Here is a 14,785-nt window from a genome sequence, read left to right on the forward strand (position 1 = left end):
AAAAGAAAATTTGAATAGCAATTTAAACAAAATAAACAAATAAATAATGAAAGATTAGGTTACAAACTGAAGATACACAGAACACAAATTAAAGGCAGCAGGAATATGTATTGCGGCCAGCCCTATCTATCTACGGTCTTGGTGTGAATGGAAATAATGATAATCTTCCACCCCGTTCGAAACTTCCATCATTATTGCGGTAGTTTTTAGAACTTGTGTGCACCACCAAATTTTTATTTTTTTATAAAAGAAATGAAACAAAAGTATGACATTACTTGCCTGATATGCAAAAGTATACATAAAAGGCCCTAGAGATGAGTTAATTAGTTGATTCTTATTCCTGGGTACATGTATAAAGATTAATACTTATACACAGGTGTGAGTTCAGCGAAGTTTATGGCTGGCTCAAAGAGATGGAATCGCCACCCATTTTTTAGAGAAAATGGGACATTGTTTTTAGATTTAAAAATTTGATGTAAGTCTTTGATAGTGACTCCGTACTCCATGGAAAAGACACATGATCAAGAGATTTCAAGTCCCAAGAATTGGGGGAGAAAAGGTATTAGGCACCCCTCTCTCCAAGGTGCTCTAGCAGCCCAATATGAGAGTTATTCAAACTCAACTTCTTTTGGTGAACAACAGCAATGGTTGCAAGAATTTCTTAAATTTGGAGGAACATGATTTCAACTTTTCCTAAGACCAATTTTGAGGTGATGTTATCAGGTCTTAGGTACCAATTTCCCTAAGACCCTCGCCTCTCTGCCTCTATTCCCAGACAAGAAGAAATGGAAAACGATGATTCTCCAACATTTCAGAGCCTCAAGCAACCTAGAAAAACTAAAAAAGACTTACCTTTTGTATGTGCTTTGTCAAACGTTTTCTAGTAGCTAGGATGAGATAGAATTAAGTTCACATGGGTTATTGAGCTAGGGAATGTTTCTGGTTGCAACAACTTTCACTTGAAAATGGAGGAGGCAAGTCCAGAATCTAATGTTCATAGTATCTTTGAATTTTGGGTGGATAGGAAGCAGTATATGGGTTGGGAGAAAGCTCTATTTCTCTCTTTAAGGGCCTCCCTTAGGTTTTTTCTCTTCAATCCCCCTTTAGAGCTCAAATTATATTAGTATTTATAGAGAAAATGAGGGTAATCAGGTATACATTCGTTCAGCTACAATGCCTGAGATTTAATAGAAGTTTTTCACACAAATAGACAAAGATTCTTCAAATAAATAGATGTCTAGTCAAGCTTTCTTGTTTGGTGAAACATTTTCTTCGATTTTAGGGTGGTTTTCATGTGTTTTGTATGCCCAATGGGAGCTTAGAGCGTGCCTGTCATGGCAGTTTCGCATTTGGGAATATCAATGGAAGAAAATGTAAATTTGATGAACTTTTGAATGTGGTTTTGTATTTTCTTAACTATAAATGGGGATCTATTTGGTATTTTAAGCTTTTTAAGCCTATTAGGCTCTATTTCATTGGTCCAAGTGTTCTAATAGGTCAAGAATGGGTTAGACATCAGCCATCACACTTTTGAGGCTTCAAGTTAGGACATGATGACGTGGTAATTTAATCTGGTGCATCGAAATGGTCTCTTTCTAGTTTAGCGGTCAAACGGACGAATTAAGATGTGAAATTTGATGTTCTTGGGTTTTTTGGGTCTTTGAACACAATGGTGATTTCTGATTGGTTAAATAGGGTCACGATGATTGAGATCTATGGCTGATAAGCTCAGATTAACAAGACTTATTGAAATAGAATCTTTGTTTGATGAAGGGGTAAACGAGGGAATTTTGGGATGAAATTTGGTGGGTTGACACTTTTGAACGTCCTGAATCTAATGGAAGTTATAGATCTTTGATCAGATGTGTAGATTGATTTTTTTAGTTCAGCTTATGGTTTTCTAATCAACGATAGAGACTGAAATGGAATCTTACTTTTTTAATGGACAAATGGAGGTACTTGGTCGTAAAATTTAACATGGTGGAGTTTTCTGGGCTACTAAACACAATGGTGAGGTCTGATTGGTCATACAAAGTTGGGATGATGGATGGTAAGCTCTAGTTAATGAGATTTACTAAAAATATGATCTAGGCTTGATGGGGGGTCAAACGAGGGAATTTTAAGCTACAATTTGGTAGGTAAGCATGGATTAGGGTGAAGGATCAAGTGGATTGTTCTAATCTGAGAAAGATATGGTCTATCTTGGTAGTCATTCAGGGTCATCAGAATAGGAACTTGATGTTTTTGCAATTGGTTATCATAAATCTATGTTGGGATTCACTAGTTGATTGTTTCCTAATGATCTTGAGGTGATGGATATGTTGGATTTGATTTTGGGGAGTTGGAGTTTGAATATCGCATGGATCGGGGCCGTTAGAAAGGAAATTGGCGTGATGAACAGTGAATCTTTACAGTTTAGTCATGAAAAGTGATGTGTAACTAAGTTGTAGTTTTCCAAGTCTAGGGATGATGTCTAATCAAGGTTCTTATTTATCTTGTGGATTGCATGAAAAAGGGGGTATTCCGGGTTTTAAAGAGTGTCAAGTCAACCTGGTTGTGTTTCTAAGTTTTTGGAGTCTAAAAGGGGGGTACAAAAAGGTAAGATGAAAGGATTGAGCAAAAATTGGGTGCTAACAACAGGGGTTAGCCATATACACCACAAATTGATTGCTTGTATAACATGTGCAAGAAAAAGATAATGCAGCATGGGCACTGGCCTATTAGTCTGATGAAGTTCTCCGAACCCAAGGGTTGAACTACTATTTAAAGGGCCAATGGAGAGGAGGTCGAGACAGTGGTAACAAACAACCAGTTGATCATCTTAACCAAAACTTTTCGAGCAGGATGGATGGGAGAGCCTCCAGGAGATTCGAGATAGGTGAGTCCAGTAAGGCAAGAAGGTCCCTTTGCTTTGAAAAGGAGAGGGCGGCTTCTACCCTGGGTAGGAGTTCAATGGTGGCTCGTGCCATTAATATCAACGAGTTGAAGAGGAAGAGCTGTTATGAGGAAAAATGGTCGCTATGCATGTATGCAAAAATTTTAGGGGACCCGGAGCCTCTTAGAGCAGTTATCGACAAAACCAAAGAGTGGAACATTCAAAGCAAAGTAGATATCCAGTTGATAGCCAATGATTTCTTCTTAATCACTTTCACTTCAGCTAGTGATTATTCTAGAGTTATCAAGGAGGGTCCTTGGATGGTGAACGGGAAGTATCTAGTGCTTGTCCCTTGGAAGTCGAGCTTCAACCCCATCAGAGCTAAGCTCGAAGAGGTGGATGTTTGGGTCCACTTGCTAGGATTACCAATTGAGTTCTGGTCAAGAGACGACCTGGAGATCATTCTTAGAGATGTCAGTAAGGTCCTCAAACAAATTATCCCGCACTGTTTATCCTCAAGTTTGTATAAAAGTTAATTTATCTAAGCCATTTATTCTTGAAATACCATTAACCTCTAATGAGGCTAATGATGGCGATGGAAATAAAGTGAAGGTCTTCTAGGAGAATTGCACAAAGAGCTACTAGAATGAAAGAAAAGATGAGTGGACTGTTGTTAAATAAAGAAGGTTTCAAAATGGTCACAAAGCTACCAGCAATGGGGTTCATTCCCAGAATGTCAAGCAATCAAATAGAATAAAAGATAGGTATGGGTTGAACAAGAGCAACTCCTAGACAGCTAGGAGATCAAGAGACCTGATCTCTAGCAGATTTAAGCTACGTAGAACCCGATTCATCAATGCAATCCATGCCACTATTGAACCAACTGAACCTAACCCCCCTAATAAACAATGGGTTCCTAAGAAACTAAGGGAAGAGAGCAAGATTAATTTTAGCACCTCTCAAAAGATTTTCCAAAAACATCTCAAGGGCAAGTACAACAATGATGATTCCGAAGAAAAAGAGGAGGATAGAGGGTAGGGTATGGAGACTAAATGGAATGACCAGTAATGTGGTAATACCGAAATCAACTCCATGAACTTTGGATTTGATTCGCTTAGCCATGAAAGTAAGGATACGACAAGATATTGATGTTGACAGGGAAATCACCCTTCTAGAAATGGGCAGTATAGGTCTGAATATCAATACTTTTGTCAATGAGGGTAATTAGTTAGAATGTGAGAGGGGTAGGGAGACAATCTCTGTAGAGACAAGTTAGGAATCTCAGTAGAATCCATAAGCCTAGTGTGTGCTTTTCAATGATCAAAATATCGGTATCAGGTATCATCTCAGACAACTTGGATACGGATACGGATACCGATGCACTTAGGAAATGCATGCATACGGACGAAAAATATAGAAACGTTTGGATACGCTTGGGAAATGCACAGAAATTCCATAAATATATTAAAAATATTAAGTTTAATGTCAAAATAATTATAAATAATATATAAATACATAGGAGCTTTATATTTTAATGGTATATATGAAGAAATATATTGCAACCGATATAGCGAGATGCATAGATATTATGCAATTTTAGTGATAGTGCATCGGTCAAGAATCTAAGACTTATTATATAAATTCTTTATTAATTAATACATGCACAAAGCCATTATTATTTTATTTTTTATTAAATTCCAAGGCAAAAAACATATGCAACTATTCTATTTGAATTACTATATCAATATTTCTATTTTACTATTTTTATTTTTTAACATTAACAAAAAAAATCAATTCACAAATAAATATATTATTACAAAAATTTAATAAGGTATTTTCATTTTTAAAAAATAAATATGTTATTATAAAATGTAAAATAAAGTATTAATTAATAATTTATAAAAAAAATATATAATCTTAACTTAAAATATATCAAATCTATTAAAATTTTGAAGATATATATCATATAAAATTCATAAATTTTAATTACTAAAATAATTATTCCATTATTAATATTTTTATTTTATAAAATTTCTAAAATACAAAATTATTTTATTTTTATATAAATTGGATTAGTGAAATTGACCAATTCAATATATGTTATATTCTCAAATATTTTGTAAATAATACTTTTATTTTTTAAATAGTAAAGACATTATTATTTAATGAAAATTAAAGTATTATTTAATAATTTATAGAAAATAGAATATACATATAATTTGAAAATTTATAAATTTTAAGTATTAAAATCAAGCAATTTTTTGGGTGTTAAAATCAAGAAAGGTATCTCGTGGGCTTGGAGAGGGATCCTCTGGGCTAAAGAGCGTCTTATGAAGGGTATGGGCTAGGAAATAGGTAATGGTAAAGCAGTGAATTTTTGGAGAGATAGATGGATTGGAGATAAAGCTATTGCTGATTTGGTTCTTCAACGAAACATTGTTAATGAGGGACTCTTAGTTAGTGATGTGATTGATCAAGATAGGAAAGTCTGGAATAGAGAGAAAATATGTAGTATTATTCCATATGATATTTGGCTGAAGATCAAAACTATTTTCATCCCATCAGAGTCAAAAGAGGATGAGTTGGTGTGGTGGTTTTTAATGCTAATGGAAAATTTTCTTCAAATTCTACCTATAGATTGAAATGTGGTATTGTTTCAAATCCAATAAATAGTTTTAATTGGAGTAAGAACATTTTGAAGTTAAAGTGCCTGCCAAAACTTCAAGTGTTTATGCTCATAGCTGAGCAATCGACTTCCCTTTAAGTCTCTTCTTAGACGTAAGGGGTTCAATATCGATGGTGGATGTGATATTTGTGGAGAAGATGAGGATGTGGATCATATTTTTAGAAAATGTTCTGTTGTAAGGAATTGTTGGGGGATTATTCTCCTAACTATTCAAGGGCTTGAAGATCAAGACAGGTCCATAAAAGATTGGAGGTTGGACCTTTCAAAGAGTTTGTTGCTCGAGGAGGAATGGAAAAAGGAAAAATGTGTATTCCTGTTATGGTATCTTTGGAAGAGTAGAAATTTGAAGGTTTTTAAGAATCTTTCAATTCTTCAATATAAGGTCATTGATAATGTTCTTGGCTCGCTAATGGAATTTCAAGAATGTACAAATAAGTCTAAGGGTGAAAGTTTAACCAAAGATTGTAGCTATATAAGGTGGAATCCCCTTGATTTGGGTGTGATTAGAATTAACTTTGATGCTTCTCATATGAAGGATGGTATGTGCACCATTACGGGTCTTGCTAGGAATCACTTGGGTGCAGTTTTGGATATTAAAGCTTATAAGTTCGGGTTTACCTCCATTAATAGGGTGGAAGCTTGGGCTGCTTGGGAAGCCCATAATTTGGCCTTGAATTTCAAAAATTTTCCTCTCATAATTGAGGGTGACTCAAAGATAGTGACATCTTGTTTTAACAAGTCAAGTCTGTGCACGTGGAACTTGAGGAGCATCATCCAAGACTAATGGGAGCTCAAGGAGAGGTGCGGGAAGGGGATCATCTACAAGCATGTATTTCACAAAACAAATCAAGCCATGGATTTGGCTGGCCCACCATGCTCATGAAGCCCAGGTGCCGAGTGATAGTTGTGTTTCTCTAAACCTTTGTAAGCTACCTTGGCCTTTTGCATTTATTTGTAGTAGTGATTTGTGGGGACGTGCTACCCCCCCCATCTTGTGTAGCCCCTAACGTTTATTATAATAAAAAAAAAAGATAGTGCATAGATCCAGACTCTTTCATCTCCTTTAATTAATACTACATTTTTTTCTAAAAAGCCTATATAAAATTGAGCCATTAATTTCTTTAATTACTACTACATTAAATCTAGAGTAGTGCAGTGGATACACATCAAAAGCCTATGTAAAACTAATTCATCCAAAATAATTTAAGGTGGGGCCACATCGATCCATGGAGGGTGTAATCGTCTCTACCTATAGATTATTGGCTAGATTAATGATTGCAAAAGAACTATACTAAAAAGTGGTGTTTAACGAATTTGCTACATCCATATCCGGGTACCAGTTCTTGTTAGTCGTTTTGTTTGTGTTCTTCCTGAGATGGCACTTGTTCTTCAAGCAGAAATTGAAGAACCAAGTCATACCAGAATGGCCTTTACTAGGCTCCCTCCCGACGGTCACCCAAAACATGCAGAGGATCCCTGACTGGTTCACTGAAGTTTTCATCTCCCTAACTGGTTCGCTGAATTTTTCATCTCTATCGGCCACAAAACTTCGAGTACATGCTCAAAGTAAACATTGCCAACTACCCAAAAGGATAGGATTTCAGGCAGATATTCGACATTCTCGGCCAAGGTATATTTAACACAAATTTCGAGTCATGGGAAACGTAGAGGAAGGATTCACGCTCAGCTTTCAGATTGATCGAGTTTCGGAGCTTTGTCGAGCCCAGATTTCCTACTCACTTTTCCTACCCACTCTACCGGTTGTGAATTGCAGCCACACTTCTCTACCCGTCGTAAAAGTGAGCTTCGTCAGCCATGGTCCATAAGCTAATTGACGAAAAGCTTTTACCTTTGTTAGCTAATGTGGCTAGAGAAGTTTTTGTAATAGATTTTCAAGATTTGATTTTGAAGTTCACCTTTGATGGTATTGCCATTACACATGGGGAAAGGATCTTCTTTCTCAAGAACTTCCTACTATGGTTGCTTAGACGAAATGGGTAAAATGGAGATTGGCTTCTATCAAGGCAAATCTGTGCCCACACCATTCTAACAGCCTTTTGCAACATTGCATTGGGAATATCTCCCCATGAAATAAAGCAAACAAGTACAAAGATATTCTCAATGCAAGGCAGTAAAAGTTGCCCGAATGGGCTTTGCCCTGACTGAAGCCGAACTCGGTAAAATGGTCAAAAAAATATCATAAAGTGTAATTTTGCCATTATGAAATTATTTAATGCCCATCTGATGTCATGTGATGGTGTTGATTAATGGTCAACTAATGATAGGGACCTATTAGACACAATTTGAAAGTTTAAGAAACTACAAAGACACGTTTTAAAGTTCGGGAGCTGACTTTACACAACCCCCAAAGTTCAGGGTATTGTTCACAAATTTTTCCCATTATTTAAAATCTATCATTAGTTAATTATTTATCTTAATTAATTATTATTTTACATTTTATTAGCTTATAAGTTATTATTCACATTATATTTTATTAATACCCATGACTTAATTAATAATTTTATTAAACTATATTTTATTGATAAATTATTTTTTTAATTTATTTTAATTAAATTATTAATTACAATATAATTATTTAATTATTAAGTATTTATTGTTACTTCTTAATTAATTAAGAGTATTTTTATGATCTAATATTTTATTATATTTATTAATTTGATATTAATTAGTTAATTAATTATTAACATTAATTAAAATTTTAATTTTTATTAGTTTATATATTATCATTAATAATAAAATATATTATTCTTAAAAAATAATTGATCATTAAATTATTTCTTGATTAATATTTTTGTTAATTACTTATTTAAATTTATTTATTATTTGTTTTAATTAAATCATTTTATTAATATGTTATTAAATAATTAATAATTTATTAGTGAGTTGTGGCTCTCGTATTAACTCTTAGAAATACTACAAGGAAAGCATGTTTTTGTTAAATAAGTTTTACCCAGCATTCCCACTTGTTTCCCACCAAAATGGTGAGACTCCACATTCCAAGTAGGGGTGAGCAAAAAAACCAAAAAACTAGACTGACCAAAACTGAACCGAAAATTCAGTTAACCAAACCGGTTGGTTCGGTTTCAATTCAGTATATTAAAAAAAACCGGTTCAGTTTCGGTTAACCAAAATAGAAAACCGATGGTTAACCGAACAGACTAGTATACATATATTTATAAATTAATAAATATGCATTATATATAAATATATAATATATTATTTATTATTTAAAATATAGTATTATATTATATTTTTAGTATTTTATTATATATTTATATATTTTTCTACAATAAATATTATAAATAATAAAAAACCAATGAACCGAAACAACGATTAACCAAACCGATCAACCGATTAACCAATAGGCATCGTTCAATTTTGGTTTCTAATTTTCCAAAAACCGATAACGCCAATTCGATTTAAAAAATTAGCCCTTAATTCAATTAACCAAAACCTAAACGCCCCTAATCCTAAAATTTAAAACGTATAACCCCACCTTTTTCCTATCCCATCTCATATCATCCCACAAACAAAACATGAAAGAGGAGGCATATTTCATAATATTTCTTATCCCACAAACAAAACGGAGCCTAATTAAATTCGTTTGTGTAAACTGTTGTTTGTCCGCAAGCCTCAATAATCGAAGGATGATTCAAGTAATTGTGACAGGGTGGAGGTACGATTATATGCATGCACAGTTAAATATTTGTCAATTTGAGCTTCGCACGAGCACGAGGGAGATGCATGCATACAAATGGGTCAATAGCCGTACGTTGTGCACTTTATCACCAAACCGCAACCGGGCCCAAAATTCAAGGTTAAATTATAAGGATCAACTGATACATTACGATTCATGGCATGCCTACATACAACTGTTTCAATGTATTCTTGCTTCTAAACAAATTATATTTTGATTTTGGAGTTCCTTAGTTAATGTTAATTAGGCCCAACTTCATTAAGGCTGTGTTTAGTTTGAAGGAAAAAAATAGGAAAAGATAGAGAAATGTAAGAAAACTTTTATAAATTTTATATAGATTTCTTTATATTTTCCTTCTTTTTCTTATCTTTTCCTTCAAACCAAACATAACATGAGGACTGTCAATGAAACCGGCAGAATTGAACCAAACTGAAGCGATAAGCGATGGGCGGCATTTGAATTATTCTTCATCTGGTGAGTGAGCAAACAAAGATATCAGAGTCAGAGAGTGAGAGAGACGGAGAGGTATTGGAGACCGGAAATGCAGGCAAAGTAGGCGTATGTCCAGCACAGCGCAGGTGATGCCCAAACGGCCCATGTCATCGAGAATGGCAGCTAACTAGATGCAAGTTATGGACCAATCTCTGCTTTACTGTCTCTAACCTATTTTAGTTCTTGATCGTTTTCTCTGATCCATCTTTATGATTTATTTTGTTAATTCTCCAAAACTCTGCACACTGAATTGTTCATTCAAATATGTAATTTATCTTTTTTTAATCTTTTCGAGATATTGATTCATTTGCTATTTTGTTTCTTTATCTTTCTAAGCTATTGCTAACTTACTAGTATTTGTTCATTTAAATGAGGTTGATGAACGGTGGCAAAGAACAATACTACCTATTTAATTTTTCAGTTATTTTGTTTTTTAATCATTTTAATTTGTTAAATATAATCGGTTCTTATTGGGTGAGATCCAATTATCCTTACAATTGAAATATGTGTCACACAATTATTACATGTTCACTGATTGTATTTACCTAACGTGCCTACTACATCCGGGCCCCTCCATGTCTCGGGAGAGGTTAACAATGCATAATGAGGATTTGCCGTGAGGCGTGCTCTGCGGGGAGTTCATCCGAATATCCTTCATTCCTTGTGAGGTATGACGGGCCGGGTCATGGTGCCACTTGGCAGGTTGAGCACCATTAATAATTTAAAAAGAAACCCTCATTATATTAAATGGGTCCTTCGTCCAAAATCTGTTTTTCCAAATAACTGTATTTTTTTTTTATTTTTTGTAAAAAAGTATCTGATTACTTAGAAAATTATTAACTTTTAGTTTTTGGAAGAATAGCAGATAAAGGCAACTTTTTGTTTTTAATATCAATAAAAAATAATATTTTTATATATTAACTAAAATGAAATATCTTTTTTATAAAAATATCAAAAAAGGCAGTGGTGTTCGTCTTCTTCCTCTGCCTTTGTATTCATCCGAATGAATCATAAGATTCCGGCAAATAATAACAGGAAATGCTCTTCGTGTCCCAGAAATTAAATCGGCGGCCGTGTCCAAGTGTCCATCTCCAAGGACTTATAGAACCTCCGGAGGTTCTGTGACATAAGATTCCGGCCATTCCTTATGAATCCATTGTCCTTTCATTCCTCTTTCTTCTCTTGTCCGCCCATCTCGGTGTACAAAATGGGACAGGAGCGGAGGGCTCATCCCCACCCGATGCCGTCATGACGTTCTGCCCAAGCCTCACCGGGTTTTTCTCATGTGCACAGCCCAAGCCTTGTCGGTGTTCCGTCACGGCATTGTCACGAGCAGAGGGCTCATCTCCACCCGACGCCGTCACGGCGTTCCGCCCAAGCCTCGCCGGGTTTTTCTCATGTGCACAGCCCAAGCCTCATCGGCGTTCCGTCACGGCATTCTCACGAGCGGAGGGCTCAAACTGCTTCCAATACTGAACCTGGAAGACCCTTGATTGTCTTGCTCTGTGCAAACGAAGAGTCCGACACCTCCTCCATGTCACGTGGAGACACAAAAATGGTATATTAGCGAGATAATAATAATAATAATAATAATAATAATAATAATAATAATAATAATAATTATATTATTATTATTATTATTATTATTATTATTATTAAATCTCATCAACGATTCAAAAAATGTTATCCAAGTGTATTTATCCGGATAAGTGTATTTAGCAGGATAAAAAATAATAATAATAAATTCTTTAGGTCCAACGATCCAAAGAACAGAGAATGTTAAACTAATTAAACTCTCTGTTATTGACTCTAAGAATGTTAAACTAATTAAGCTATCGTATTGGACCAGGTCGAGCCATGAAGCTGACCATGGATGCACCCAGTGATAGCCTTTGCAATGCCAGGTTGTGTGATTCACGATTAAACAACTACCCAGATCTTCCAACACCAGCATAATCAAGTTCAAATTCAAACTAAACAAAAAAAAAAAAATTTAAGTACAAACCCATTTGGGGGAGATCAATTCCCACCCAGCTTGTGATAAAAATAATATGTATATAATTTATATTATATTAAATTATCAAGTACGTAAAATAATATAATATACTAAGCAATATAGGCCCAAAGTCCAGGCTGACCCAATCTGGGCCCACCGGCCCAGGCAAGCCCGGCCCATGGTAACCCGTAACCCAAGACCCAAGAAAGACGATGAGAATATCAAAGCAACTTCCACGACTACAAAAGTAATAAAATAATGAAGGTTTTTAAAATCGATTCGCACAATGAATCGTTCAGGGGTCTGATTTTTGGGTCAGATGGTTTGATTGTTTGAACCAAATAGATGGTCTGTTTTAACAAAAAAATTAATAAATTAATAAAAAAATATAAAATGGCTAAAAACCATTAGACAATTCAAACGGTTTAAACAATTTGATCACTCGATCAACAGTTTATTGATCAAGTCAACAATTTTTTACCAAAAGACGGTTATAAGGCAAAACAAAACCAATCAAGTAACCGATTCCCGGTTTTCCGATCTGGTTTTGACCACCTTTTGTCACATGCTACACGACGCACGCACACACCCAATATCAACAAACAAGAAATTTCATTGATAAACAAAAAACAAAAATAGATTGTTGGAAGCAGGTAGAGATGTGGATAAAGCCGGGGATCCACTCGTGACTTCTCCGCCTTCCTTTAAGAATTAAGACTGGGCAAGTGGGCATAGCCAAGCCCCACAAACAAATTCAATGTTTGGAATTCAGAAACACCACCAACATAATAATAAGTTATATACTGTTGTACGCAACTATTAGCGGTAGGCGGTAGCGGTGGACGGTGGTTGTGGTTCATAGTTCATACTTGGCCTGGGCGTTGTTTTGTTGGACTTCAATGTACAAAGATCAAACCCATTCATCATTAACACGCATCCCTCTTTTGCCTCTCTATACGATGATACGACCCCTTCTGGATTCTGATAAAGACTTTAATTACCAATACCAGGTACCAGCCCCCTCCCCACCTCCACCTGTCCATTGCATTTCCCTCGTCTTCACTCTGACAAAGTCTTGTTTTTTCAAATTTACCATTTTATCCTTTTTGGGTAGACCTGTTCATGGGTTAGGTAGCCCGATGGGTTGGCCTAGCCCCCGAATGGGCTTGAACACATATTTGAGCCTATGGGCTTGACCTCGGGCCTAAAAGCCTGAGCCTGACTATGTTGCGAGTCGGGCTCGGGATTTGTCAAAAAAATCCGACCTAGCCCAACCTATAGGTTAAACCAAAAACCTAGCCCTAAATATCCTAACCCCTCTCTTCTCGGTCATCTCTTTCTCTTAGTCTTAATCGTTGAACCTCAGTTCTCTCTTCTCAGTTTTCACATTCACAACCTCACACTCTCCTGTCACGGGGGTAGATCTACAGCGGAAGAAACCCGTGTGGCGTCCACGCCAAGCAGGCTAAGACAAGCCTTTTGTATGCTTAGGGCTAGGAGTTGCCCAATGAGATGGCTCCATCAAGGTCAATAGCATTGGATCATGACCTCAAGTCGCATGGTCAGGGCGCTCTACTGGATCTGGCCGGTCCATGGGAGGCACTACTTATGTGCTAAAGGGGGAAGGCCATGAGGCGACTTGGCGCCGATGTGAAAGGCTCCTTTATGCCGATAATGTAGGCACCTGTGTGCCAATGATGACAGGCAACCACTGGGCCGGAACACTCCCATGCGCTATGGGCAACGGGATAACTCTTTCAACTTGGGCAAGGGGCTGCCGTGGTGAAGGGTCATGCTTAGGCTAGGCCCGCATGCCAAGCCTCCCTTGAGTGTCGGTAGCACAGTGTCGGTCCATGCACTGTCCCCATGAGCATCTGTGCACCCATGAGGAACCCTAGTAGCCATGCTAGCCATTAACCAGGGACACCCCGCAAGGGATGTTGGTCTAGGACTGCTAAGGTTAGGCACCCAAGGAGGTCGACCACCCCTCCTCAAAGTGTACGTTAAGCTTTTAGAGGTCTGCCTAAAGATGACATCAATTCTCCCAAAAATCTTACAGGAAAAAATGATGATGGTGTCCCTTAACGTAAGCCTGCCAAGCGTAGGCAAGGCTAAGCCTATGTCAGACCGTGACAGGCTCCCCCACTCAATCCATTGTTGTCCTCGACAATGGCTCTTCTTGTGAATCAGCGTATGTGTCTTGCGCCATCCACTCGCCTGGCCAACCTGGGTCTCGCCTATTTTGGTGTCCATTTATGGGGACGGAACCATTTCACCATGCCGATCTGCCTAGACTTCATCCCCTATGTTGAGGTTACTCAAACCATGCAATGGCTATGCCGTTGAAAGTGTGCGAGAAGGGCCCTCGAAGAAATTTGGATGTTTGTGCTTCGCGGAGGTCCGCCCCATGTATTATCTTTACTCAAGGCTCGAGCGTCTCCATGGTAGCTTTTCGATGGTGCTACCGAACACGATGTGATAGGTTTACTCCTGTTGTTGGCGGTGTGTGCTAGGTACCCTTTCACCATGTTGGCATGCGGACTTCACCTCGCCGTGTGTAGGTTACTCAAACCTAGTCATGGCTTATGCTCTGTTAGCCCTCGAAACTACACTTCACCTCGCCGGTTCGGGTTACCTCTTCACTCCGAGAGGGCCCCAATGTGTGATGCCTCAAGGAGATTTGACTACAATCTGCGCGAGTGTGGCAACTTTTTCCCATGATGTTGTCAAACATGCCCTCACCTTGTGATGTGTGTTGATGTTGCGAATGTTCCGCCTTGTGATGAGCTGAGCACGTCCTCCGATGCATTGCCGGTGTAGAGCCGCCATGCTCCAATGGCCAGTGTACCCACATTCCTATCATTCCGATATTGTGGCTTCCACCGAGGATCCATGATGCAAAACCACCACCTTAATGATATTCCTTGGCTAACCGTCGAAACCAACCAATTTTGGACTACTGTCCCCACCTTAGTAGTGCCTTACACAAAGCTACGGAACAATGGCTCATCCATCATG

Source organism: Nelumbo nucifera, chromosome 1, assembly GCF_055504915.1.
Source record: "Nelumbo nucifera cultivar China Antique chromosome 1, China Antique-T2T, whole genome shotgun sequence".
In the NCBI taxonomy this organism is placed as follows: Eukaryota; Viridiplantae; Streptophyta; class Magnoliopsida; order Proteales; family Nelumbonaceae; genus Nelumbo; species Nelumbo nucifera.